The sequence below is a fragment of the Lissotriton helveticus genome, chromosome 8 (genome assembly GCF_964261635.1).
Source record: "Lissotriton helveticus chromosome 8, aLisHel1.1, whole genome shotgun sequence".
In the NCBI taxonomy this organism is placed as follows: Eukaryota; Metazoa; Chordata; class Amphibia; order Caudata; family Salamandridae; genus Lissotriton; species Lissotriton helveticus.
The window spans coordinates 1,583,713,044-1,583,740,264 of NC_136069.1; the positions used below are offsets into that span (position 1 = coordinate 1,583,713,044).

At 42.7% G+C, this 27,221-nt stretch overlaps 1 long non-coding RNA gene across 1 annotated transcript in view; it reads left to right on the plus strand.

Annotated features, from left to right (window-relative positions):
• LOC144772067 (uncharacterized) overlaps window positions 1-27,221 on the plus strand; it is a 245,660-nt gene that overhangs the window by 75,586 nt on the left and 142,853 nt on the right. The window contains exon 3 of the long non-coding RNA XR_013599628.1: window positions 2,372-2,421. This is a non-coding gene — a long non-coding RNA (uncharacterized LOC144772067). The remainder of the gene's footprint in view (window positions 1-2,371; window positions 2,422-27,221) is intronic.

The window sequence follows — 27,221 nt, forward strand, 5'->3', positions numbered from 1 at the left end:
TATTTAAAAAAATATAGAATCAAAGAATAGAATAAGAAAAAACATGCATAGAATTAGGAGTACATAGCGACATCAAGCATTAGCCTCCATAATCTGACTTGTGATATTCAGTAAAAATGTTTTTAATTTAGCTGGATCATCAAAAGAATGTGAGACACCTTTATGGGTGATTTTACAGATGCAAGGATGAAGAATACCATAATGAATGTTCAATTCTCTTATCCGGGGCGAAGGGCTGGGAATTCCTTTTGGCAAGCATTAGTTGCACTTGAAATATCTTGAGAGATGAATATGTTATGACCAGACCAGATCAGATGACTTTTTTCCTTAGTGATTTTCAAAACACGCATCAAGTCAGAGAATTCCAGAAGGAGCATTAAGATACTACCCGGTTTAGTAGAATGTGGTTGAAGACTGCCCAAGCAATGTGCACATTGAATGTTAAAGAGGGTGTAGTTTGAAGACGAAGAAGATCCGGTAAAAACATTATCAGGAAGATCAGAAGGTCAGGATCCTTAATATTCTCAGGAAGACCAGAGAGGTGGAGATTGTTTCTTCTGTTTTGATTTTCAAGGTCTTCAGTGTGTAGTTTCAGATTATTTATGTCTTGTTCCAACATAGGTAATTTGGTAGTCATATCTTGAAAGTCACAAACACGCTGCCCCAATTCAGACATTTTATTCTCCATGACAATCCAACGGTCTTCAATTTGTTGTAGTTTTTCATTAGTTGCACACATAAAAGGTTTAAGGCCTCGATCTCATCCAAAATAGTGTCTAAAACTGGACTTTGGGATGACAGAATTGGAGAGGGAGGGTCTTTTTTGCAATTTTTGTTTTGGACTTGAAGAACATGGTTTACAAGCGGTATGGGAGTCACTACCCATCTTGACAAAATGAATTGAACACTGCGTAAGCTTTTGAAAAGATCGAATCCTGCCCATGCACAAAAAGGATGGATTTAAAAACTGTAGAGGCCTAAAAAGTTTGTATAAAGTGTTATCTATGAGATATGTGCACATATTATATTATTATATTTAATTTTCATATGTATTTACTGTGTGTAGATTACATTAGAACCTCAGTGTTCATCTGTCAAAAAGCAGAGAAAGATTACATCTGGGCCAACCTAGAATAAAGGGTCACTCCTGGGGTCACATAGCTGAAGAGAAGTGATGGTTTCCCAGTAAAACTAAGGAGGCTGAATGTCAAATTGCTTGCATGTGTGAAGAGGAATTCACCACTATGGCAATCTAAAGAAAGCACTTCAAACAGTTGGCAATGGTGCGCAGAGGTACCGTTATGAGGTTACTCCTGAGGAAGCATGAAGACTGAGACGCGAGCAGCGCATTATCAAATGGCCACTCGTGTGTGAGGAGAAAAATCACTGCAGCTGCACTGGGATCCTTGAAAGCATACCTGAACAATATCTTTAATGAAGTAAGGTTGCGCGACGTCCAGGAGCTGAATCCCTTAGCGGAAGAAGCAAGGCATGGTAGGAAAAGGCTTATAAAAAAACAAAGCTCTGTGCTCGTAATGGAGCTCAGTAGTCCACCGCCATCTTGCCTCGGGACGGAAGCCAAGCCCCCTCATTTTCTCATCATTTCAACTGCCTTATCTTTTCTATTTGTGAAAACGATATATCGGGTCCATTCACAAATATAAATTGCATGTGTCGATTCACTGATGTGTAAATCTACTCCTGCACCTAGGTATACCTCTACATTGGTGTGCTATACCATTACCAAGCATAGATTTCTACCTGAGGGGCTCAGTCACAAACTTCATTTTCGAGCATGTTTTGTAGTATTTTAAAACATACTACAAAATGCAATTTACTAACATAGATGAGGAGTTTATGTCTCTACCTCTCCTGTACCCATTTATTTGGTAATCTCAGCCTGACTTGGCGTCCTCAAACATGTTGTCATACATTTTTGTATTAACTGTGGGAGGGACACAGATAAGTGGCTGGAAAATGGGAAATCTTAAAGGGGAGAGATTAAGAGAGGAGTAGGGAGTGAGTTAGGAAGGTCACTGGAGGGTTTAGAGAGGGATGTAAACCCACCCACAAATCAATAAGCCAATATCTATTAACAAACTACACTTCTAGAGTTACTACAGCCACAAAAGGGGCCTAAAACATTAGTAAACTCTAGCACCACATACTGCCAACAACTGGTCTTGCAACCCTGTCCCATAAAAAATAATTTGTATATATTTGAAATTCAAATCTAAAATATTGCACTAGCCCTGTACTCAGTGAAAATCAATGCCAATAAATGTATTGAAATATCAGTAAATTACTTTTAATTGATTCTATACATAACTTTTCATGAATATTGATGCCTGATTTTTTTCCCCTACTGTAGGTGTGAGTATGAGCTCCAGAGGGGAAAAGAGCGACGCAGGAATGATTGATGTAAAGTACACCTGCATTATTTATGAAATATTTTAGTATATATTTTAACACTGCCGTTTTGCAATGAATAAGCTCTATGAATAATAGGTGTTGCCATTGCACAGTTAAATGGCAGTCAATTTATAGATCTGGAAGAACGGAAGGCAGAGTCGACCTGTCAGCTTTGGAATTCTAAACCTGTAGACCACACCAGATGTCACCAATCAGTGCCTAAATCATTGAAGCGACTTTCCGCCACACTCGAAGCAAACCTAACAACAGCTGTTGCATAACATACGCTACACAGTGCTGACTAAGGACACAAAAGTGTGTCACTACACACTCTATGTTGAAATGCTGGCAAACCTTAAGCTTACCAGTGAGCAAATATTTTACAAGAGCTTTATGAATGATAACAGCCAGAGTGTGGGGGTGTAGAAAAATATGTCAGCTCAATTTACTCACTACAGTGTAACCCCTCACCGTGAGTGATGCGAAAGTAGAACGCTGAGTTCGACCCTGAAGCCTGTGTTCTAATCTCTCGTCTCCAGCATGAGTGAAGATCATGTGATCCTGCCCTAATCACTCAGGGCCTTATTTATAAGCCCTTGCGTCACTTTTGCGCCACTGGTGCGTCCCTTTTTGTGATGCACCAGCGACAAAGAAAATGCACAATGTTGCATCATATTTACAAAGTGACGCATCTAGGTAGATGCGTCACGTGTAAACCCCTGCGCCACATTATACCTGAGCCAGGTATAATGTATGCAGGGTGGGTGTTCTGACGCAAGTAAGCCTCATAGAAGTGACGCAGTGAAATCTATGAGATTTCACTGCGCCACTTCTAGGACCTAAATGCGTAAATATCCTGCTCCTGCCTCACAGCAGGCGTAAGACTGACGCAAGCACATTTGAAATGGGACAAGCAAGCCCATCTGAAATGACCCATTGCTGGTGTTGTGTCACTTTTGTGCACACTCTAGCAATGCGTAATTTTTGCGCCTACATATACATCAGAAATACTGACGTATCTATAGCTCCTTGTGACATGATGCATCATACTGTAAATATGACACATCCAGCATGTCGCAAGGAGGGCGCAATGAAAAGTGACTCATTGCTGTTTTCACGCAGCAATGCGTTGCTTTTTATAAATGAGGCCCTCAGCCTCTGTCTTCCTAAGATTCTAAATGTATGTGAAAAGTTATGCAATTTGAATTACGTGGAATAATATATTTGTGCTTGGAAATAAATGCCATGAATTCCCATTTGACGTACAGGCTCTTTCATCGTCTTCAAGTACCCTCAGGCTCGACCCATTAAAGTACAGTGCTCTCAGTCGAGTTTGTTAAGTAAATATCGACATATCGTAAACTTTATGTATTTCTATATATATAAATAGACTAGGGAGCTGTCTATAGATATAGATATCGAGAAATACAGAAAACTGTATTAACTGGATCAATCACTACTGTTTAATGCAGCTTAATCCCAATCAGCCACTAGATGGCAATAAAGCTCCACAATTCTTACATATCTTTAATGCCGGGTAGAACTGAACTAACTGTTGCTTTTACTATTTTGATTTATCAGGAATATGTTCTTGTTTTTGGAAAGTTGGTCCAAGATGAGGCGGGCTGAGGCAGGGGGCAAGAGGGGGGGGTTGGTGTGTGTGTGTATATATTAAGCGTACTTGTGTAATCCATCTGAAAACTGAGCGACATTCAAAAGTTCTGAAAGAGATACTACTCCCCTCATATGTTTCTCCTTTCTGAAATTTGCACCCCATCGCATTGCATTCCCTTCGAGGCTTTATTATCAGGTTGATAAAAACTATATGGCAGATTTACAAGCCTCTTGCGCCACTTTTGCGTCACTTTTAACATGGGAAAAATGACGCAAAAGTGGCGCAAGGGGTTTGTAAATCTGCCCCTATATGCATTTAGTGGACGAAGTGCAATAAAAATAAGTATGGGAATGTGAAGCTGAGTGCAAGGTGACTGAGTGTGGTCAAAGGCGTGTCTGAAAATCCCCAAATATGCTGTCACTTTTTGGGTCTTTCACCTTCAGCTAACTACATATAAAATAACGTACAGTTGAAATGAAAAATAAATGCAAGATAACTTAATCAGTGGGAAATGCACGATCGGTCATTATGAAACCGCTATTAGTTAATGCACTGCAAAGGTCTGTGTCAGTAACCAGAGAGCCACAGAATTGAACCCTGGACAGTGCAGTGGAGAATAATGAATTATGTATGTTTAGTGCCAGGTGGTTCCAGTCTGTGACATAAAGCACTGTGAATCAGTAGGCCATTAGTGGTGAGGCGGGGTGGAGGGGAAGGAATCCGCGGGGTCATTTGTGTGTGGTGTTTTTCACTGTTTAAAGTATTGCCCAAATACTTCACACATTGCCTCTAAGTTACACCTGATTGCTCTGTGCCAAGCTACCAGGGGGTTGATCACAGGTTAATTTGGGGTTTGCTTGAGTCATACCCTGACGAGGATTGTGGTTGCCCTTGGTGATCACTGTGGTGGGAGGAAACAAATGTGAATAACAACTGAACAAACCAACTGATGAAGAGTTGAACATTACAAGGTGGAAAAAGAGGATGGAGCTCAGCAGTATAGCGTCCTCCCTAATCAAAATGAAAGAAAAACTCAAAGATATCTTTGTATCGGTCTATCATCCAATGGAATTTCCCTGATAGTGGGTGCCAAAGATAGGGGCATATTACCAACAACTAGCGATAATTTTTGTCTCTAACTTGTTTAGAGACAAAAATTATCGCCGCACATCGGCGATTTTTATCGCAGATAAACCTTGCTATTAGCAAGGTTTATCGCAAATGCGATAAAAAACGGCCGCAATGCGTGAATATCGCTGAAAAGTCAGCGATATTCATGCATTATCGAGCAAATGCTCTTAGCCATGTTATCCACCTCCCATTGGATAACATGGTGAAGAACTGCTCAGGGCAGGTGTTAGCTTTTGGAGATATTCGCGCTTAGCGCGAATATCTCCAAAAGTTGGTAATAGGAGATAGCGATGTTAGCGACTGTTTCCAGTCGCTAACATCTTGGCACGCCCACTTTGCATGTCATTAGTGATAAATATCACTGACATGCAAAGCGGGGCCCAAGATGGTCGCTATCTCCTATTAGCTGTCACTAACTGGTGTTAGTGACAGCTTGGTAATAGGGAGATAATTTTATCTCCGCTTTCTTGGCTTTTAAAGCCAAAAAAGCGGAGATAAACCCCCTTGATAATATGCCCCATAGTTCCTGTGAGTCTGTCTGGAGTCTTAAGAAAGATATTGACACATCCACACCCACCAGCTTAGGTGGCATGCTTCATCATCTGGTTGATATGTCTGCCTGACAATTTAGTGGTGGGGCGGACCGGCTACCTATCAAGACATGAAACACCTTAGCGATGGTGGAAGTGTCCATCAGAAATGAGGTTAGGGATTGGTGTGATTAATAATCCCTTTTAAGAGATACCAATGTCTTTGATTTATTTCATGGTTGCATGAGGGATAGTAAAAAAAATGATTGATGGTCACTGGGGATAATTATTGTGCCTCTCTCCCTGTGATCGACATGGGCAACTTTACCTATTTTACGTAATGCAGTGAGAAACATTGTCCACCCCAGTCTCATAGCAAATGAGCCACAAGCCCCAGTGCAGCAAAGGCAGATGGCCCCTTCTACCAGTCACATTGGGGGTGTAAAAAACGCTGCAGCATGCACCCTGCACACCTACTTAGCTAATATAGCAATACCACGGCTGCACGAAAATGTCAACATAAAAGAACTAAATAGCACTGAGAAAACAAGTATTTATGTGTTACGGTCGAATCAAATATCCTAAATATTTATTGAGGAATTTTAACATCCCCGCATGTAAAACCCCAGCAATTAATTCACGCACCTCTTCTGCAGGCACATGCATCAAGGTCGGATTTTGCGAGTCCCTAATTGCGATAATCTCGCAAAAGCCTATCCATGTAGGAATTGCTGCAAAAATAGCGATTCCTACACATTCCTTAATTGCGAGTCACAAATAAGGAATTGCTTCCCATTCATTCCTATGGGCCTAGAGGCCCATAGGAATGAATGGGAAATTGCATGCGCAATTTGCGAGTACCAATAGGTCCTCGCAAATTGCGTATGCAATTTCAGGGTGCAAGGGTGTCAAAAGGACACCCTGTTTCACCCCTAAAATTGATCTGTGGACATATGTTGCGCACACATATGCCCTAAGGGCATGTGTGTGCGCAACAAGAAACCTTGAAAAATGCACAAAAGTGCATTTTTCAAAGTTTTTGCAAATTATCATGAAGTTCAACTTCATGGTAATTTGCGCCACCTTTTAGCGAAATCGCGATTTTTTTTACTTTAATGCATTGCACTTAAGGAATCTCAATTTGCGATTCCTTAAATGCAATCACAATTTAAGTAATCGCAATAGAGATTACTTAAATTGCGATTTTTGCATTTGAAATGATGCATCCCAAATATAAAAATACCGGTTGCAAAGGGGCAGATTCTGAGAATCTGCCCGTCTGCGACCAGTTTTTCTTTTGATGCATGTGCCTGCAGGTCTTTTTTCTACCAGCAGCATCTTAGATCTTTGTGAGGACTTGGCCATATATGTAGACTGCAAATAGCCCTGTAGACATGCACTTGCACAGAGGTGTACTTGTTTACAGGAAAATGTCACAACAGGCCGGGACCCGTGTGAGGCTGAGACAGAGTCAGTTACTTCAGACTACGATGGGCACATGACCAATTCTCTAAAAAGAGAGTGTCTATTTAAGACAGCTACATTTAATAGACACACGGCCACCTTATGCACAGTCTAACATGTGAGTGCAATGCCAAGATTATTTACTAACAAGCTGGTGTCCATGCGAATCTAGTAGGGCTTGGACTATATCTGGCATAGGACTTACTCTGGACCAGGATGCTCTGAGGCCTGTCTGGGAATTGGCTGGCTTCTCCATGAGTCATTTCCCCTTAGCACCTGTGGAGATATGTATTGTACGAGGGTGGGCACTGTCTATGCACAAATATATATACTTGCCCACTCACACCCATATGGCTCCCATCACGGTAGCCACACACAAGCTGCACACAGTACAACAGTTCTGACAAATGTATCAAGCATGTTTTGGGTCGCAAATTGTCCGATTCACAGAATCGGGCTGTTTGTGACCAGAAAATCCATTTTGGTATGTATCATTTTCAAATTGTGATTCAGTAACTTGGTACTAAATTGCAATTTGGAATTGCGACTACATACTGATTCGGTAGCAGGAAGGGTCGTGTTTAGAGCATCCTTTCGTAATACCAAATCGCAGTGATATGTAAGAATGTTAAGAGACTGAAATCCAGTCGCTAAACATTCGCATTTTACCACCTACTTCAAGTAGGTGGTAACCTATTTGCAAACAGGAATGGCTCCCCAAGGGACCCCTCCCCTTTGCGAATGATGGTGCCAACATTCTTTAAAAGAAAGCACTTGTCTCATGGATCCCTGCCTACTCTTAAGAAATGAACAGAAAACTTTTACATTTTCTTTTTTAAACGCACCCCATTTTCCAATAAGGAAAACAGGATGCATTAAAAAAAGAACTGCTTTATTTAAAAGCAGTCACAGACATGGTGGTCTGATGATCCCAGCAGGCCACCAACCCAGTGATTTTAGCCATTCCTAATAGGTCACAAACTGCGATTTTGCTCATTATTATTCACAAGGTAGGTCGATTTGCAATGCACTAGAAATCGTTAAATGAAATTGTATGAGTTTCATACATAGGGAATAGCGATTCGATGCAAATTGCAATTAGGTAATCACTATTTGCAATATTGATACATTCGGTCCTTACCTCCTAAAGGACAGCTTACTCAGGGCCTGCCATAGTACTTTTTAAAAGTCAGAGACCTTTCCTAGATGTGTAGTAGAGACTCCCACTCTATCTGCTTTCAGCCACTCTCCCCTTGTCTACTCAGTAAGGTATCAATATGCACATTCAGATGACCTACTCCCTCTACCATACTCTTCCAAAGCTATACTCAATCAATCAATCAACTTGGATTTGTAGAGCATGTAATCACCCGTTAGGGTATCCATGCGCTCGGATCAGTTGAAGAACAGAAGGAAAAAACAAGGAGAAAGAAATGAAAACAAGGGAAAAGCAAGGAGAACACTCAAAAACAGGGGGGGGGGAAGCAAGGCAAAAGCAGTGAAAATGAGGGTAAAACAAGGGAAGGCACTCACAATGGGGGATAAAGCAAGGAGAAAGCAGTAAAAACGAAGGAAAAGCAAGGAGAAGACACTCAAAAAACAGAGGGGGAAAAGTCAAAAGCAGTGAAAACAAGGGAAAAGCAAGGAAAAAACAGTGCAACAAGGGGAAAAAGCAAGGAGACAGCACCCAGAAAACGAGGAAAAAGAAAGGGGAAGGCAGGAGCGAGAGGGATGCAGCAGGACGGGGAGAGCTGGGTCTGGGGTATTGCACTCACATGGACAGCAGATATTGGTCTGTGTTGTTGAGACAAGATAATGAATTTAGAAACCAGACACCTGCATCTTAATCCTGCCATCTGTACTTAACTAACCTTTGTGATTCTGGGAAAATCAACTTTGTCCTTCTTTCTGGGAGTGCCCACCTGTCTTTAATGCTGCGCTGTGCGCTTGATTTGAAAACTTACAAAGATTGATCTTTCGATAGGAAAGCACAAGGCTCAGTAGCTTTGAAGAAGTTGGAAAACATTATAAGTTTTAGTGTTTGATTTCCAATAGTCTTGCTGAGGAGACGGCATTGGTCTGTGATTTCATGGTGTGTTTGTTGTCATTGATGACTCTGAGGTTTCTGGCTTGGTTGGACGGAGTGGGTCTGATGGCCACCAGGAGTCGTTCCATATGTTGCTGCTGTTGCCAAAGATCAGTACTTCTGACTTGTCTGTGTTCAGCTGCAGGCAGTTGTTATTCATCCAGTCACTGACATTTGTTATGCATCTGTGAGAGTTGGGTCTGATGGTGGTGGGGTCATCGGAGAATGAGAGGATGGGTTGGGTGTCATCCGTGTAGGAGATTATGTTGAGACCATGTGATCTGACGATGTTGGCCAGTGGGGTCATATATGCTTTGAAGAGCCTTGGGCTGAGGGATGACCTTTGGGGGACACTGCAGGTGATTTCCTTAGGTTAAGAGGTGAAAGGTGGGTAGTATATCCTCTGGGTTCTCAGGTGAGGAAGGATGTGATCCATCTGAGCATGCCACCTTGGATGCCAATGTAAAGGAGTCTTTCGATCAACATGCGTGTTGGCTCTTTTTCGACTGCAGTCCTCACCTGCTGCAGAAGTGACATGCACATGCTGTAAGGACTGTCAAAAGTTAGCATGTGTGATGCGTAAATTAAACCTCTTCTATAATTTTATAACTAACATGGCAGTCATGGCAGTCATACAACAGTACTCTTAGCCGGTACTGTACAGCCCCTTGCCGGGTCCTGAGCATCCCAGCCTTGTGATTCCCAGCCCCTCTCGAACACTGCCTCCAGAACACATCATAACTTCACATTTTTATATCTCAGTGATATTACTTGTAGTTTGTATTGCTTTTATCTTTGCTTATTTTTTAACAGCTGATGTTTTCCCCTCAGGTGCCACTTGTTTAGATCACTCATTTTTATTTATGTATAGTTTTTTTCCTCTTCCTCTGTTTTAAGTCTTCCTTACAGACTGCTTTTAGCTTGTTCTATTTAAATACCTATTGGCGGGCCACTGGAATTATGCAGCAATGGAGGGCCATATTATGGGGAAGAGTTCAGTAAATTATGCGAATAGAAAAGGCAAATTATGCGCCATTATTCAGCCAATTTAGTAGTAGTATTACTTCATTATTTTGTCAATTTTAAACTTGTTAACACTGTCTGGGTATTAGTTGCACCTCCTTAGAACCATTTTAACACACAAATATAGCAATAAGCAAAAGAAAGGTGACCAGTCTGACTTTTCAAAGGCCCTTCCACTGTGCAGCATCACGTATTGTTGAATTTTTAGTAAGTTTTGAACCGTTTTATCTAGAAACAATATTTGTTTTTTGTTAAAACCTGCCAAATGTGCAGCAGACAATAGATTATGTGGCAAATGCGGCAAATCGCTAATTATGCAAAAATTGCTCCAGTCGCATAATTCCAGTGGGCTATTGGCAATGCTTTAAAAGGACATACAGAAGAGCTTGTACTCACCATCCAGAGTATCTACTTGCTCCTTAGAAGTGCCTGTACTCTCCCATTAAGTGTATGACAGCAGTGCAGAGAATTGCAGGTACTCTCCCTCTCAAATTAAAGAAGCGCAGCAGGGGTGTAACACAGGCCCCCGCAGCTCCCGCGGTGTGGGGGGCCCCCAGGTATACTTACTCTGGTGGGGGGCCCCAATTCACTTCCGAAGCCTACTCGCAAAGGCTGCAAAATAAAACACAGCAGCTGCTCCCTGACTGAAGCCTGCTGTACGGGATATCCCCGCACAGTGAAACACTCATAACAAACTTGCAAAATCAATCGTTGTTGGCAGAGGAGGCCCTCGGGAAAACACGCCTCCATGTCTCATTATGTCAGTGAGGAAGGAATCTACTGCAGAGCCCAGGGTGAGAGAGGGAAAAGACAACACAGGGAAGGAGAAAGGCAAATGAGAGATAGCGGACACTTACAAGGTGCAATGGAGAGAGGGAGAAAGAGACATAGAGAAGTGCGAGAATTAGTGTGAGGTGATAAAGAACAGGTTACAGTGAGATGTAGAAACATGTGGGAGAGGTGAGAAAAAGACAGATGAGAGAAGAGACAGATGTGAGACAGAAATAGGTGAGAAACAGCTGCCAAAGAATGAGAGTAGAGTAGAGACATGATAAAGAAGCAGGCAGGTGAGAAAGGAACAGGGTAGCGAGAACGATAAGAGACAGGTGTGTAAGCGATAGACAGATGGAACACTATGGGGAGAGACAGAGGAGAGGCCAGCGAAAAAGGTGCAGAAGAGACTGCAAGAAGAAAAAGATGAGAGAGACAGAGAGTAAGTGAGGTGGGGGTTGGTGAAGAGACAGCCATGTTATAAAGGACAACTGAGGATAACTGTGAAGGAGACAGTCAAAGTCAAAGTCAAAAAGATTTATTGCATAATTAATTAAAATCATTACAATTTCCACATGATAATTTTATGGTACAAAATGACTAAATGCTTACTAAAAAATTAGACTACTCCTTTGTTAAAATGATGTAACACAGTTTAAAAAATGTCATCCGGGGATACTCCCGCAGGCTTTAGGGGGTCAAATGTTATTACGTGAATTGTGCAGGGTTTACCAGTCATTAGGATCGAGGCAGCGTTGGTGACCCGCTTCATTAACCCTGTCCTTGTTCCGCAAGACTCAGGCATTTTTTCACTTCTGCCAAGAATTTTATTCCCCGGCAAGCCAAAATAATTGAGCTCCCTCCCAGCCAACAAGTTACCGATTTTTAAATCGTTGCAGATCTGTTTTAAGAATCGACGATGTTGTGCCAGGAGAGCCGGACAAACACACAAAAAGTGAGCTAGTGATTCTGTTTTGTATCCACATAGTCTACAACTCTCCGTCTGGTAGTTACCTTTCCAGGATGGTGCTAGATCCTTCGAAATGTGCATACCCATCCTATAGTCTGTGAAGGCTCTTTTTATGTGCACATTGAAATGAGAGGATAAGTATGCATGTGGTAGTCCAGCTTTAAAGGAGTTGATTATGATCCAACCATGTCGCCGTTTGAGAAGTGACGCTTTGTCATCTTGGAAAGATTTCATCCTTGCTGGCTAATCTACTTATGGTTGCTTTGTCCGTCATGGACTCCAATGTGCCTTCCAACCCCAGCTCTTTTATACAGATTTTCAGATGTTTTCCCCAAGGGCACAGGGTTCCCTTCACTCCTTGATTTTTTATAGCTTCCCAGTTTAACCAATCCATTGAATCCGGATCTGCTGATCTTAACTTGTGACACAGTTTTATGAAGCCGCTCATGCTCCTATATTTCTGGTTTTGCAGACCAAATTCAAGCCTAACTTGCGGGGCTGAAGCACACTTTGGAAGGTTAAAAACTGCTTTATAGATTTTGGTTTGGAGCTCATTTAGTAGGTCTATTTCCTTGCCACACCAGGTGACGAGACCGTAAGACAAGGATGGTAAAATTTGTGCCGACATAACCTTCAGGAGATGATTGTGGTTCGGACAGTCCATTTTTGTTTTTAGCAACTGATAAGCAAAAATTAGGCTTTGGGCTTTTGCGCGTATTGCAGTTATATGCTCCATTTGTTTTACTCCCTGGGATATTGTAACTCCAAGGTATTTATACGAACCTTGTTCGTTCACCTTCGTCCCGTTGTGCGTCCATGTGAATCTAAGTTTTTTTGGGTCTACTAGACGGACCACTTTGGTTTTTTCTTTGTTTAGATCCAGACCTTCTTGTTTTAATTACGCTGATAGTATGATTAAGGCTCTTTGTAGACCAACTGGGGTTTTGCTCAGCAGGACTATGTCATCTGCATATTGCAGGCAGGGAATTCGCAAGTTTGCCAATGAAGGTGGGTTCACTTCATCTGAGTCCAGCACTGTTGCGAAGTCGGAAAGAAAAAGGTTAAAAAGGGTGGGCGCTAAAACGCAGCCTTGTTTTAGGCCCTGGTGTGTTGGTATGTTCCTCGTTGTGTAAGCTCCATTTCCCAATTTGACCTTTGCCCATGTGTCTTCATGTAAAACTTTTATTGCCTGTATTAGTTTTGTTGGCGTCCCCCAATGCTGCAGTTTACCCCATAGACGCTCTCGGTTAACTCTGTCGAAGGCAGATTTAATATCTACAAAACAGGCATACAATCGTGCGCCCTTTGCTGCTGTTCTGTCCATTAATAGTGACAGGCAAGTTAAGTTGGTAATTGTCCCCATATTCCGCCTAAAGCCTGTCTGAAACCAGGGGATTCTGTGAGATTCTTCGATCCAGTCTTGCAGCTTTAGGAGAATACAAGAGGCGTAGAGCTTTGCTTCGACGTCTATCAGCGATATAAGTCTGTAATTTGTTGGGTTTCCATGGTCACCATGTTTGAATATTGGATGAATCACGTTGCCCTTCCGAGATGCAGGTACCTGTGTGTCTTGATAGATTTGATTAAAAAGTGGCATTAGGATTTCTGCCCAGAATTCCGGGTCGTGTTTAAAGATGGCGTTGGGCAGCCCGTTCGGGCCTGGTGCTCCTTCAGCCTTTAACCTTGTGATGATTTTACAGAGTTCCCCTCTGGTGGTTAGTTCTGGGACTGTCGTCTCCTCTTTTGAGCTATCCTTTAACCCCGGTCCTACTGTACCTATGTTGTAAATTCCCAACTGGCCATTCTCTACTGGATTTGTTACCCGTGTATTGTTCGGGAGGCCTGCTGTTGTTATGCTGTAGAGGGATTGGACATGTTGGATCCAAGAGTCCGCTCCTACTCCCGCTTCCTGGTAGAGTTTTGGTCCTTTATTTAGGTCGTTAATGATACCCCAAAATTCTCGACTGTTGGGGTGTTTTCCTGCACTTAGTAGTTTATGCCATAGCTTTTCCTTATAGGCAGATTTTGCGATGTTTAGTGACTTCCTATAAGCGTTTCTGGCTTCTATCAGGTCCCCCTTGTTTGTTTGTAACCCCAGTCTTTTTTGCCGAGCTAAAAGTCGGACCTCCTTCGCTACCCTCCTTTTTTTTGTTCTTAATTCATTGGAAAACCAGGGCTCCTTTTTAAGGGTAGACTTGCTCGGTACACCTGAAGTTGCTGGAAATTTATGGAGAAGGTCCAGGACCAATTGCTCCCAATTTTTTACCAGGTCCTCCTTTTTTTGCAGCCCTAACTCGAGTTTTCGAGCTGTTGCGGCGAGCTGGATTTTTTCCAGCATTTCTCCTCGCCATTTTAGTTTCTTTAAATTGAATTTAGAGGCTTGGTGTAGTAAACTTGATATTTTCGATGCCACGTTGGGTGCAGAGTTTAGGGAAGTTTTTTGGGGGAAGTGGTCACTTTCTGGCCGTTGGACAATTTTAAAGGTCTCAATGCTTGGAATTAAGTCGTCACTTACTATTGTGTAATCTATAGTTGAGTGGACCCTTCCACTCAGGTACGTAATACCAGCCGGCCTATCCCCTGACGTGTTACCGTTCAAGATCGTCAGACCCAGGTCTCTTAGATCGAGGGCTAACCTGGGGCCTCCTTTGGGCTGTCGCATGATTCCTTTTGCCCTATGTTTACCAATTAGGTCGCAGTTGAAATCCCCTGAGATTAATAGTGGACATCCTAGATAGGTTTTTTGCATCATTTTAATCAGCGACGTCAGGCTAATTTGGTTTTCTTGTTGTAACTTCCGGTCCGGGTGGATATAAACATTGAGGGTTATGATTTGCCACTGTTTGGGCCCGACTGACATGGATTAAGTGATTCTGGTCACTTGTACCCAATTGAGGCCTACATCCAGTGCTTCTGATGACCAGTTAAATTTGTGAGTTATATGAGTTGATAGACCTCCCCGGGGGTGCCCAAAGTTTGAATGTCTTTCTGCCGGGATGTGGTGGGTCTTAAAGCCTGGTATTACACTTGGTGCTAGTTTCCATGACTCCTGAATCAGGATTATGTCTTGGTTGGAAAAAAAGGATTGTGAAGGAGACAGATGTGAGAGAGATACAAGACAAATGAGAGACAGTTATAGATAGAAGAGGAGCAAAGTGATAGAGCTAGAACAGTATGAAAGAGATAGTTAAGAAAAAGAGAGAGAGATGTTGGGATGGAGATAATTTAAACACAGCAGAGATATATGAAAGGAGAGATTTGTGTGATAGAGGTGATAAACACATAGAGTCCTATGAGAAAGAGACTGCTTAAAGGACACACAGAGGGAGCATAGGAGCGGGAGAAGACTGTGAGGGGAAGACAGGTAAGTGAGATAGAGTGGGTGTTTAAGAATGAGAAATGAAAAAAGGACTGCAGAGTAGAAGAGACATACAGAGAGATAGGGAGTAGACACATTGAGAGAGATGAAGAGAGGTGAAAGACACCTGAGAGAGGTAAAAATGGCCGCAGATGACAGAGGTGATAAAGAGACAGCCAAGAAAGATATAGCCTTGCGAGAGCATAAGTAGTCACAAAAGAGAGGGATGAGAAAGAGACATACTGGTTTGTGAGAGAGAAGTGAGAACGGACAAGCTAAAAGAGGGGATTAAGCAACAGACAGGTGAGAATGGGGCAGCAGAGCGGGATCAAGAGACAGCTGACAAAGAGACAATGGGGAGAGAGGGTGAGATAAATCAAGAGACAGATAAAGATGAGAAAGAACTGAGAGGGAGGCAGGGAGAGCAGGGAGATAGAAGAGAGCATGGTGATGCAGAAAAGGGTTGGAAAGCGTACAGAGGTTGTGGGGAAGATAGCGAGTTGATGAAGAGGCATGCATGACATAAAGAGACACGTACGGAGAAGAGGTAGAAAAGAGGTAACTTAATAATAATTATGTGAGTGAGAGATAGTTGAGCAAGGGTGGGGAGAAGGGTGAAACATGTAATAAAGAGACATATATATAATCAAGAAACAACTGATAGAGTAAGGGAGCAGTGATGATAAAGAGACATGAGAAATAGAGGAAGAGGTGAGAGAGGAAAATAGGTGACACAGAGATGAGCAATTTGGAGGGGGAAAAGACCGACAACCCAGTGGAGGAGAGATGAGAAACAAAAGCATGAAAGAGAGGGCAGAGGAGAGGGGTGAGATAAGAGACAGAAAGGGAGAGGAGAACCATAAGACAGGGAAGATGTGAAAGTGACAGTAAAATGATAGGGCTACTTGAGGTAGAGTATTAGAAGGAGACAATGGATGGTGATGTTTCCTCCCTCAAATCCCTGCTCCCTCAACTCACCAAGGCCAACTGACTGACTTACTCAGCCGCAGCACATGTAAGGTGATTTGAGTAGCACCAGAAGAGCTTTCATTTGCTGAGCACGCAGTATACATTCTCGCCATACAAAATGACATTCTCAGTATGAATGGTGCTTTTGTTTTGCTGGGCACACTAAATGGTAAAGCATTGCCCTGTGTTTAATGTTTTGAAAAGTGAGATTTTCCCTTCTTTGTGTGCATCACTGACAGCGATATGTGTTGTTCTGTATTTGTGTAGGTGTGCTCTTGACAGCAAATCGCATTAACTTTAGTTGTGGAACGAGAACCTGCACTCACTCACCCGACATTTCCAAGATGGCCTCCATCTTGGTAGGAAAGCTTGACTGACTGGGCAATGTGTGTACATTGCAGATTTGAATGCATATCATGCTTAGTTTTATGGAACTACTGTAGAAGAAAATGATGTGTGTGCACTGTGACGCAAACTTGAATACAATATGTCCGCCATCTTTGTAGTGGATATTGACCTGCTGTGCGTACATTTCTGTTCGTAGCCTATTTATTATATGCAAATGCAGATACGGATGCACATCATGCTTTCCTCATTTAGGAATACTGTAGCATAAAATGAATTAATTTCATAATAATATGGCTGCGGTGTGTGTGGAATTCAAACCTGTATACACTTAGTCGGTACTCTGACCAATAATATTATTTTTGAATTCGCAATACTGCCTGGTATTTCTATTTAGTCATGACCACTTTATCATTATTATTTCTGTTGTGTTGTTCCTAATAGACTTCGCTGTAGCCTGTCCCTTGCGGGCTCCCTTCCCCTTCCAAGTGCATGCTCTGCCCTCCCGCTAACCCTTACATGACCTCAGCTGCCATTCTAGAATGCCAGCTGATATTCTGCATTTTACAGTTGGTTTTGACAGTTTATTGTGGAGTGGAGATGCTATGCGGACCTGACCGGCTGTGACACCTTGTCACTCCTGCCGGTGTGTTATATCCGGATACTTAATAAATGGAGTTGTGAAACTTAACTGGCCTGGCATCCCCTAGGTTTTTTTTTTAAATCTTTATTTTCCTGTTTTAGTATACAGTAAGAAATTAACAATATCACTGCGGTAGATTGTCAGGCGTTCCATCACATATCAATGATACACAATAATTTGCAAATCACAATATTAGGTAACACAGCTAAAGACTGCATTAACTAATCAAGGAATTTATCATACTTCCGGCCCCTGGCTCGTCCCACCTGAAATGTGCCAACATGTCAATTTATCATGCAATGTGATAGTTAGAAGATAACTAGTCCTTTCCAACCCATGCGACGTGCCCTTAACAGAAATGGTGAGTTTAGGGCGCATTGAATAATAGGAATCATATGACATCTTCATAGCCCATCAACCCACTCCCTCTGGGACTATGCCGCTTTCAATCTGTGTAGCAGAGTCCCTACACTTCTCAGCAACATACGCTCTATGTGGGCCCCATATATCTTTGAGATGTGAAGAGCTCGGCATTAGGGAGGCGTAAGTTTCCCAGTTTACATTACAATATGCATGGCTACGCAGCCAGGCCTGTAATGTGGGGGCAGTTCTCTTACCCCATACTAGCGCTATCTCCCGCTTGACCAACAGGAACCCAAGTGCCGCAAACCTCCTCATCTTCTTGGGAAAGTTGACTGTGTATCCCATGAGAGTGATTTCCGTAGTGGGGCTCAGCGAAAGTGAAGTAATTTCACCCAAAGTAGCGTGTACCTGTTCCCAATATGGTTGTATTTTAGGACAAGTCCATGTAAGATGGGCAAAGTCCACTTGAGGGGCATTACATTTCAAACAATGGTGCAGCCTAGAAGGATGTATGATGGTACGACGCGTACCATCACAACGCGTGCTTTTACAACGCGTCTTTTACAACGCAAGTCGTAACCACAACTTGCGTTGGGGGCGCGGATAGTAAATAATATAATTTACTATTCCAACACCAGTCCCCGTGGATACTAGGGAAGGTGTTGGAATAGTAAATTTATTATTCTTTATCCTCTAGCACCCTCCAGAGCAAGTCGTGGTTACGACTTGCGTTGTAAAGGACGCGTTCTAAAAGTACTGCGGTGTAAAATCCGCATCGAAAAGGTTGTTCCCAGCATAGAAGGGTGTATTTTGTGTGACCAGGCTGGAGTGTGGTATAGCCTGCGGAGGACTTTAAAATGAATACGTTTGGGCCTGCTGTTGAGGGATACTTCTTTCGTAACCATGCAACATTTTTCCTATTGTTCATCCGATAATCTGTGAGTGTCTCACATATAGAATAGTATCATCTGCGTAAAGCGATACTAGCAATGGTCCTGTGTTAAACTGCAGACCAGGGTGCAGGTGACGCTCCTGGAAGTGTCTGATTAAATGATCCATAGCTAAAATAAACAATAAAGGGCACAATGGGCATCCCTCATGTCAACCGAAAGAGTTGAGATAATGTGTCGTTGATGCGCAGTCTAGCTGTGGGGCAAGTATATAAGAGAGTCGTGGTGGAAACAAAACTCGCAGGCATTCCCATGCAGTGCATTATTGAAAGAAAAAAGGGCCATTCCAAAGAATCAAAAGCCTTCTAGGCATCTAATAGAACCGCCGATGCAGGGAGCATGGGGTCTATCCTGTGAAGAACTGCAAAAAAGGTCCGGAGGTTAAAGGAAGTGGAACGGTGGGGAACAAATCCACACTGAGCAGGGGAAATAATAAATTTCATTAACAAAGAGAGCCTGATGGCAATCACCTTCGCCAATATTTTATAATCCAAATTCAGTAAGACGAGGGGCCTGTACGAGCCACACAGAGAAGGGTCCTTGCCAGGTTTAGGAATAAGAATAATGATAGTCTCTCAAAAAGTAGGGGGAATAATTTGCTTCTCCAGCGATTCTGCGTAGCCTGGCATCCCCTACTTAATAATTTCCTTTATACGCTTTACAGATAGGGATGTGCATCATGCTTTTTTTTTATTATGTGTCCAACCTGTGGCACCTGAATTTACTTTATATGTGGAGTGCAGACCTGCCTGCACTTGACACATACTTGTTAGCAAGCACGTTTCACTTACTTCCCCGTTTGGGCTTCTGAAGTGGTCTGCCTGCCTTTCTCTGCTTTTCTATAACTAGGGCTATAAACAAATGGTACTGGTACCAACAGTAAATTCAGCTCCAAGACAGGTACCAGTAAATATTACAAAGGTTTTTGTAATGTGGATGTCACACATGTGAACACGGTATACAACCTTTACAACGAAACTTTTACAACAAACTACCATTACAACGCAACTTTTACAACGCAAACTATTACAACGCATTGCTCTGGGGGGCGCTCTAGGATAGGGAATAAGTTAATTTACTACCCAATAACCTTCCCTACTATCCACGGGGACTGGAGTTGGAATAGTAAATTAAACTATTCACTATCCAGCGCCTAAAAGCATTATGCGTTGTAATGGTATGCGTTGTAAAACTTACGATGTAAAGGTAGGCGTTGTAAAGGTAGGCGTTGTAACGTCATACATCCGTGAACACTCCCACCAGCTGCACTTTGCTGCATTGAACTTTTAGTCCTACACTTAATTGCGGTTGGAGTTTTTCACTCAAGCAGCCCATTAGCTAATTAATAAAATTGCTTTCTTTTGTCTTATCAAAAAAAAATCTTTCTAGATGGGTCCTATGAGCATTTCAGCCATTAGTGTGTAAAGACAGAAAGCCTGGGCAGGTTGAGTGAAGAGGAAAGCAGAGTCAGAGGACTGGCCTACATGTCATGGCTTAATTGAGACATTTGAGAGAAAGGATGGGGAAAGGGTGAAGAGAGGATCACAAAAGGAGATGGAGCAGAGAAAAGAGCAAAACAGAGATAGAGAAAGATGCTGAGGGTGTCAGAGCACAGGATGAAAAGAGGAAAAAGAGGGGTATACAGAAAGCGAGGTAGAGGGAACAGAGAGAAACAGGGAGTGTGTGTGATTGGGAGGCAGAGAGGAATAGCAAGTGTAGAAGAGAGAAGGGAACAGCTAGAGATAGGGAAGGAGAGAGAAAAAGAAGCTATAAATATTCCAAGAGGGTCCAATTTGTAATTTGCAAATTAAAGTTTTTAATCCCAGTAGCATACTTTGCCAAGGGAGATGAGATGGATAATGCACATGTTGCAGATATTTGTGCAGAACTCTTCTTGAAGGTCCTGCACAGAGGTCAAGTGAACAGAATCCACTGGATACGTTATCCCCAAGTCTTTTTATTTTTCCAAAGCAGCTCCCAGACTTTCTGTTTAACAACAACCATGGCTGAATGGTTAATGTGGATTTAGAGTTGCTTCACCCAGAAAGGGAAGGAGGTGGTCTCCTGTAGTTCAATGAGAGGTCCTTGTTGCCCAAAAGAAATATAAATGTGTGCACTTAGCTAATCAGCACATTTGAAAGCTGCTGAGGAACCTATCATAAACTGTGTGTAATGCATAATTATAATAATTTGTATTAAACTAAAGCTAGATATCTCACACTGAATGTTTAATTCATTTAGAAAATATTGACTTACATATTCACAGTCCTTTCTGTCACAGTTTGGGTCTTCTAAGCACTTTATTTAAATATTGATGTCATTATTACTCAGTGCATCAAACAGGATTTAAATCACTGACCGTCCAGTTAGACAGACACATCTGAAGTGATCACATTTACCAGGTACGCTTTTCCACCAGAACAATGTATTTCCTACAGATTCTTTTTCTAAGTAGCTTTTGCATTTAATTTAAAGTGTGTGCAATATATTTAGTTCAAGGGCTGACCAATTAGTTACCAAAAATCTTGTTCGCTTTAGCCCCTACCCTCATCTATAGATTTTTTTACTAGTCCTGCAGCAGTAAAGCCGAGCTGCCTGTTGCAGACTTTGGGGGCCATTGCAGGGAGCAGTGGCAGATGGACATGGCCCTCTTCCTTTTCTCCTCTAAGAAGTGGGCACTGTGTGAGTGCTCAAAGGTCTGACTGGTCCCTGGACTGCCATTGCTCACTGCAATTATCTATAATTACAAAGCATCTGTAAGAGCGATAATCACAGAAAAAGGAAATGAGCAATGATAAAGTTCACCCAGGGACCTCATGCAGCCCTCCTGAGCTTTACATGTGTACCTCTGGTCAACAGCTGTTTATCTATTACTAACATTAAAAAGAAGTTAAATAAAGGGCACACATGTATTTAAACGTCAATTGAAAATAAAGAAAAGAAGTAACTTTGGTGTCCTGCACCCATAACTTTAGGGGCAGGCACCTTTATTTTTAGACATCTTGCAGGAAACGTTTAAAAATATGATAGTCTTTTAAAAGTCAAAAAGTACATTTACTTAACATTAGGCCTGAACGGTAAACTCTGCTCTTTTGGTAGATTTTGCGCAGTTTTGCCACTCGGTGCTCCGCTTGGAGTGCAGAGTTCAGCAAAAACTCGTCCAACGTCCAACAGAGCGGAGTTTACCGGTGCACTCACACGAGCGACACCAAAACCTCATCAAGAAGTGAAGCAGAGGCCATATGTTCCCAGGGTGCACCAAAGAAGAGCGTTCTTAAGTATGATGTGGCCTCACAGCTTTAATTTTAGAATGGACCAGTAATCCCACCTTATTCTTCAGCCGACTACCAAACTCTGAGAGCTACGGCCAACATCCAGCTGAGTGGTCTGACCGCCGCATTACGATGCGGTCGATCGGACCGCATCGGTCGGAGGGACCAACCGATGCTTCCGTGGGGCTCAAAGAGCCCATCAGACCATTGGTCGGATTGTAGTCTCTACAATAGGGAGGGTGCTTGCTCAGGCCCCGCTGTTGGGATTACAATGTCCCTTTCCAACATCCTTTCCATGGCAGTCCTGCCGCTATTGAAAGGCTTTCAGAAAGTGAATTTGGGGACCCCAAGCTGTTCTCTGTGCCCCCTGGTCCGGTGCTATGAAGACCATAGGGCACCGGTGTTCCGCTCGCAACATCCATGCCCTGTGTGCGAGGCATCGTGTGTTGTCTGGCACAGGGTGCAGGGATGTTTGTAAACATGCCTTTTGCCTTGGGGCTTGTGCTGTTGCCCTTTTTTGGGCCGCATCACAAGCCTCAATGGTAAAAGGCATGTTTCCGACTGCCTACACGGCAGTCAGTTCGCAATTTGGTGAGTGGGACAGCCGACAACCTGTCGCTGGTTCCATTTTCGCAACCATGTCAGTCGGGCACTCATCTAATCGCCATCGTAATCAGCCCCTCAGTCTGTTTCTGATTTTGCCCAATATTGCGTACTATTATGTTAGAAATTAGATTACTGGTTGACTAGGGTGTGATCCCTGGTCAAGCACCAACCTCAATCTTTGTCCGGGTAAGGCACAGGCAAACTGCAAATTATACGGTGCTCAACCCTCTGGTAGCTTGGCACAGAGCAGTCAGGCTTAACCTAGAGGCAATGTGTATTGATGCAAAACTTCGAACAGTAAAAGAATGAAAACACCACACAAAAAGATTCCACCCCTGGTTAAATAAATAGAGATTAATTTCATAAATAAAACAGGACCTAAATAACAAAAGACCAATCTGTAGGCCCAGAGTTATGAATTTTTAAAGAATAAAGTGTAAAATGGTGCCTAAACGCACAAAGCACCAAATGCTGCTATCTGGTCACACTAGATCAGGTTTAAAAGTTCAGGCCAAGCATGATGGAGATCATGTCGGATAAAGTCAGAGGTTAGTCTCATTTAAGTTTTATCTTCTTGAGTTTTGTGTCAAGAGTTCCATTCGTGTTGGAGAGGCATAGCGCGAAGAGCATACCGGGTCTCACGGATGGGTGGGCAGGTGCTTTGTGTCGGCGGTGCGGCATGGGCGGTCAATGCTGCTATGTGAAGAGAAGGATAGGTGGCGGCTCGCACTCGTTTTCAGTGCAAGTGGCACAGTCTTGGTACGAACCGGCCTGTTTGAGGGAGAAAAGAGCCCAAAAGCTTGCTTTAAGCTCATTGAGCCACACCGAGAGTCCAAGACCTGTGGGACACCACCAGGATGCAACACAAAAAGATGATGGATGGAATGTTGAACATTGTCAAACATTCACCCCCAATCACAGATCTGGGTTTAATCCATCATTTTTTTGCTCAACACGCCACCCCAGTTCCGACATAGCCATATGCAATTCAGTCTTGACCCTGTGCCTCATGGGAACAGTCCAGACCGTACTGCCAGGCAATGTCTTCCCTGGACCGGAATCAAGCATCTTAGGGACGGTTTCGGGCTTTCAGCCCTCATCAGCCAGGATAGCTTGACTCCAGTGGTTTAGTGAGCACAGGACCCACGACTGGGCATACCCTTCCCACAACAGGATGTCAGAGCAGCTGGGTCCATTAGTTGGTTGGGGGGGCTTTTATGTTCCGTAGCCTCGATCGGTAGACCAGCAGACTAGACCTGGGAGTAACTCTGGGGTCCTGGGTTGAAGGTGAAGTTGCAGGTCTAGATTTTCATCCCCAGATAAGAGGGCAGCAGGTCAGCACAGCAGGGCAACTGTTCCTTTAGAGCAGCAGTCCAGCAGAGTGTCAGTCTTTGTAGCAGCAGTTATTTTTCCTGAAAGAGTATCCTCAGGCCCAGATGTGTACTGAAGAGTTGGTGTCTGACATCCAGTATTTATACACGGTTGCTCCTCTGAAGTGGGGAGAATCTTCTAGAGGTTTGCCTTTGAAGTGCACAGTTTCCCTTCCTCCCTTGACCTGGCTCTAGACTAACTACAGGGGGTATGCCGCCTTTTGTGTTGAGACAGAACACAGCCTATTCAAGTGTAGGTGTAACTGGGCCCAGCTCCTCCAATCCACTCTGCCAGTGATGGCCCTTTCAGTCACACCTAATTTCCCCATTGTATTTTTGACCATGTGAAGTCAGTTGTTGATTGTTTGTTATGAGTAATGTATGTAATTATTTACTGATATAATAACAAGTCTTTCTCTTCATAAATTTCCAGAAAACAAATACATTTTTGAGAAAATAATATGGGTTAATAAATACCTGATTGAACAGAAGTTATGTTTGTTCATCAATTCAGTGTTAAAAAATATGCTGGAAGTAATTAGTAAGTTCAGGTATTTTCCTCTTTCTTGTTGAGCTTTCTAAGCACGGCATTTTCAGAATTTCTTTTTCAAATCCGACTTCACCATAAGTTAGGATTTTAGATTGTGCTTCCAGATAAACCAAACATGAACTGGTTATCTATTCCCATTTTGGAAATTACTCTTAGCAATGTAATACAGTAACTCCAATGTAACCCTATGACAGAGATAGGCATTGCAGTAGTGACAAATGGCTAAGAGTTTTTCACTACCAGGACATGTAAAGCTTAACAGTACAGGTCCTTTTATTTTAAATACATTGGACCCTGCGCTCTGGGTTGTGCAGAGCCTACCCTAGGGGGTGACTTACATGTAGTAAAAAGGAAGTTTTGGACCTGGCAAAAGGTTTACTTTGCCAGGTTGAAATTGCATTTTAAAACTGTATACACAGGCTATGCAATGGCAGGACTGAGACATGTTTAAAGTGCTGCTTAAGTGGGTGGCACAAATGGTGCTGCAGGCTCACTGGTACCATTTAATTTACAGGCCCTGGGCAGATGAAGTGCCACTTTGCTTAAACATGCCAAATGGGCATTAGCCAATGTTACCATGTTTAGGGAATTAACAAACGTACTTCAGCACTGGTTAGCCATGGTAAAGTGTGCAGAGCCCTAAAACCAGCAAAAGGGTAGTCAGCAAAAACAGGAGGTCTGAAGGCAAAAAGATTGGGGAAACCATGCCAAGGATACCAGGTCTAACATGTTCTAACTGACGGCCTTTATGTCAAATTATTTATAGGTAATTCAATAAGTTTACTGCTGCATTTCTATTTTACTAATTCTGTATTGTATCTTTGAAGTTTTTATGGTTTTTATGGTCTGGCTTGCAGCACAGCTGTCACCAGACAATTATATGAGCATCACCAGGAAAGGATGCTTTGGCTCCGCCCACATGCTTGGAGTCAGAAGTGTATGTTGTGATTGGGAAGAAATTGTGTGTTTTTTGTCCATACTGCTATGATCATTTTGTTTATTTATCCAGCTACCTGAGCTTGAACTTTCAGGGTCACACAATACATTTTAATGGAATTAAAGTGGCTTAGATAACTAGATAATTTATGTGTTTTTCCTCTGGCAGCAGCACAGATGAGAGGAGGGCAGTCATTAATCTACATGGATTGTTAGGTCTGCCTTTACGCCGCAACTGTCACTTGACCTTGTAACCTACTTCAATATTATTGTACAGTTTCTTGCTTCCACTCATATACATATCCATTCCTATGCTATGTACTTGTAATGCTTCACATTACCAGACAACATTCCTTTAAAGTCAGGCATATCGGCCATGCCAATGTATGTTCTAAATTTAAATCTTAATCTCCCTTTTTGAGTCAGTCCTTACTTTTGTGGTTTTTAAATGCTGTTTTGAAACTTTTCCCTGGGGACACATTGCCTCGTAGACATTGAGGTAAACACCATCCCAATCCACCCAATATTTTGCTGCACCACTTTAATGCAGCATTCACACAGAGGTATACCTGGAGCCACCACTGACATCACTTACATGTCTTTCAGTCCTATGCCTTGTTTGTTCCAAGGCAAAACACAAAATTCCACTATTCCAACCTACTGGAGCTACGTAGAAGAAAGGCTGAAGCAAATAAAAGTTAAAGTAGCCAAGCAAAATACATACAAAAGTTTTCACATGTGAGAACCCAAAAAACTGGCTCCGAGCTATGCTACGCGAACACAATTGTCAAATGTCAAAGGTTCTTATATAGCACCTTATCACCGCAAGGTCTAAAGGCGCTTGCTTTGGGAACCCGTCCTGGCTTTTTCCCTGTGAGATAACCCCTACTGGGCATCTCCAAGGTGAAAGCCAGGCATCCCGCCGCAGGGGGCCGTAGTGGAGATTAAGCAAGCTATTGCCCAGAGTTGCAGAGTGAGAACCCGTGATTCGAGTAGGCACCGAAGCGAGAATGGTCAAGTCCGTGGACATTTGGGCTCAAGACCCTGCCGCGTCAGGAATTGAACCCTGGTCCCGGGTCTGACCTCTGCTTCAGGGTCTGCCTCCTTTAACCAGTGAGCCACACTTCTCCACTCAATTAACATGTACAAAGGACAAGTGCTTATAGGACCAAGCTCCGTGATTTCTTTGTACATTCTACACAGAAGAAACATTATTTCTATTGTTCAAGCAAAGACCTCGTTGTCATTGACAACAGTTTTTGATGGATTGAACAACCTCCCCTGAAGCCTATGTCCACCTGCCAGAGTTTGTGGCAGAGATGCGACCACAAGTCGAAGTTTGGCAGTGGATTAACATCTCCCAGGTCAATACATTGCCATTTCCCTCTTCCTTACTATTTACTATTTTTTTCCATCCTCCTATTGATATCATAATATGACTGTAGTTATTGTTTTTCTCATTTTGGTTATGTAATAGTTGAGCACATCCACCGATCTCTGTTTCAGCCGAGTGTGTATCCTTGTACTTATTATTTCATCATAATTTGTAGAGTAACACTAGGCAGGACCACTCATTCACTCTTATACCCACTGTTGAGAGTTGTATTCACCATCCAGGTAACAGGCTTTAATATAGATAGGGAAGGCTCAGCTTTTTATCATTTTCAACATTGAGAAATTCAGTACCCTGGATTGTGCAAAAGTCAGAACATGTATTTAATGTGCTAAGAAGCTGCACATTTTCAGGGTCAACACCTATCTAGAAAAACAACTAAAAGTGTAAATATTACTTAATCTTGCATTGGTTGACACGATTGTTTAATGGCTTACCCAAGGATGCGGGTGGGTGCACATATA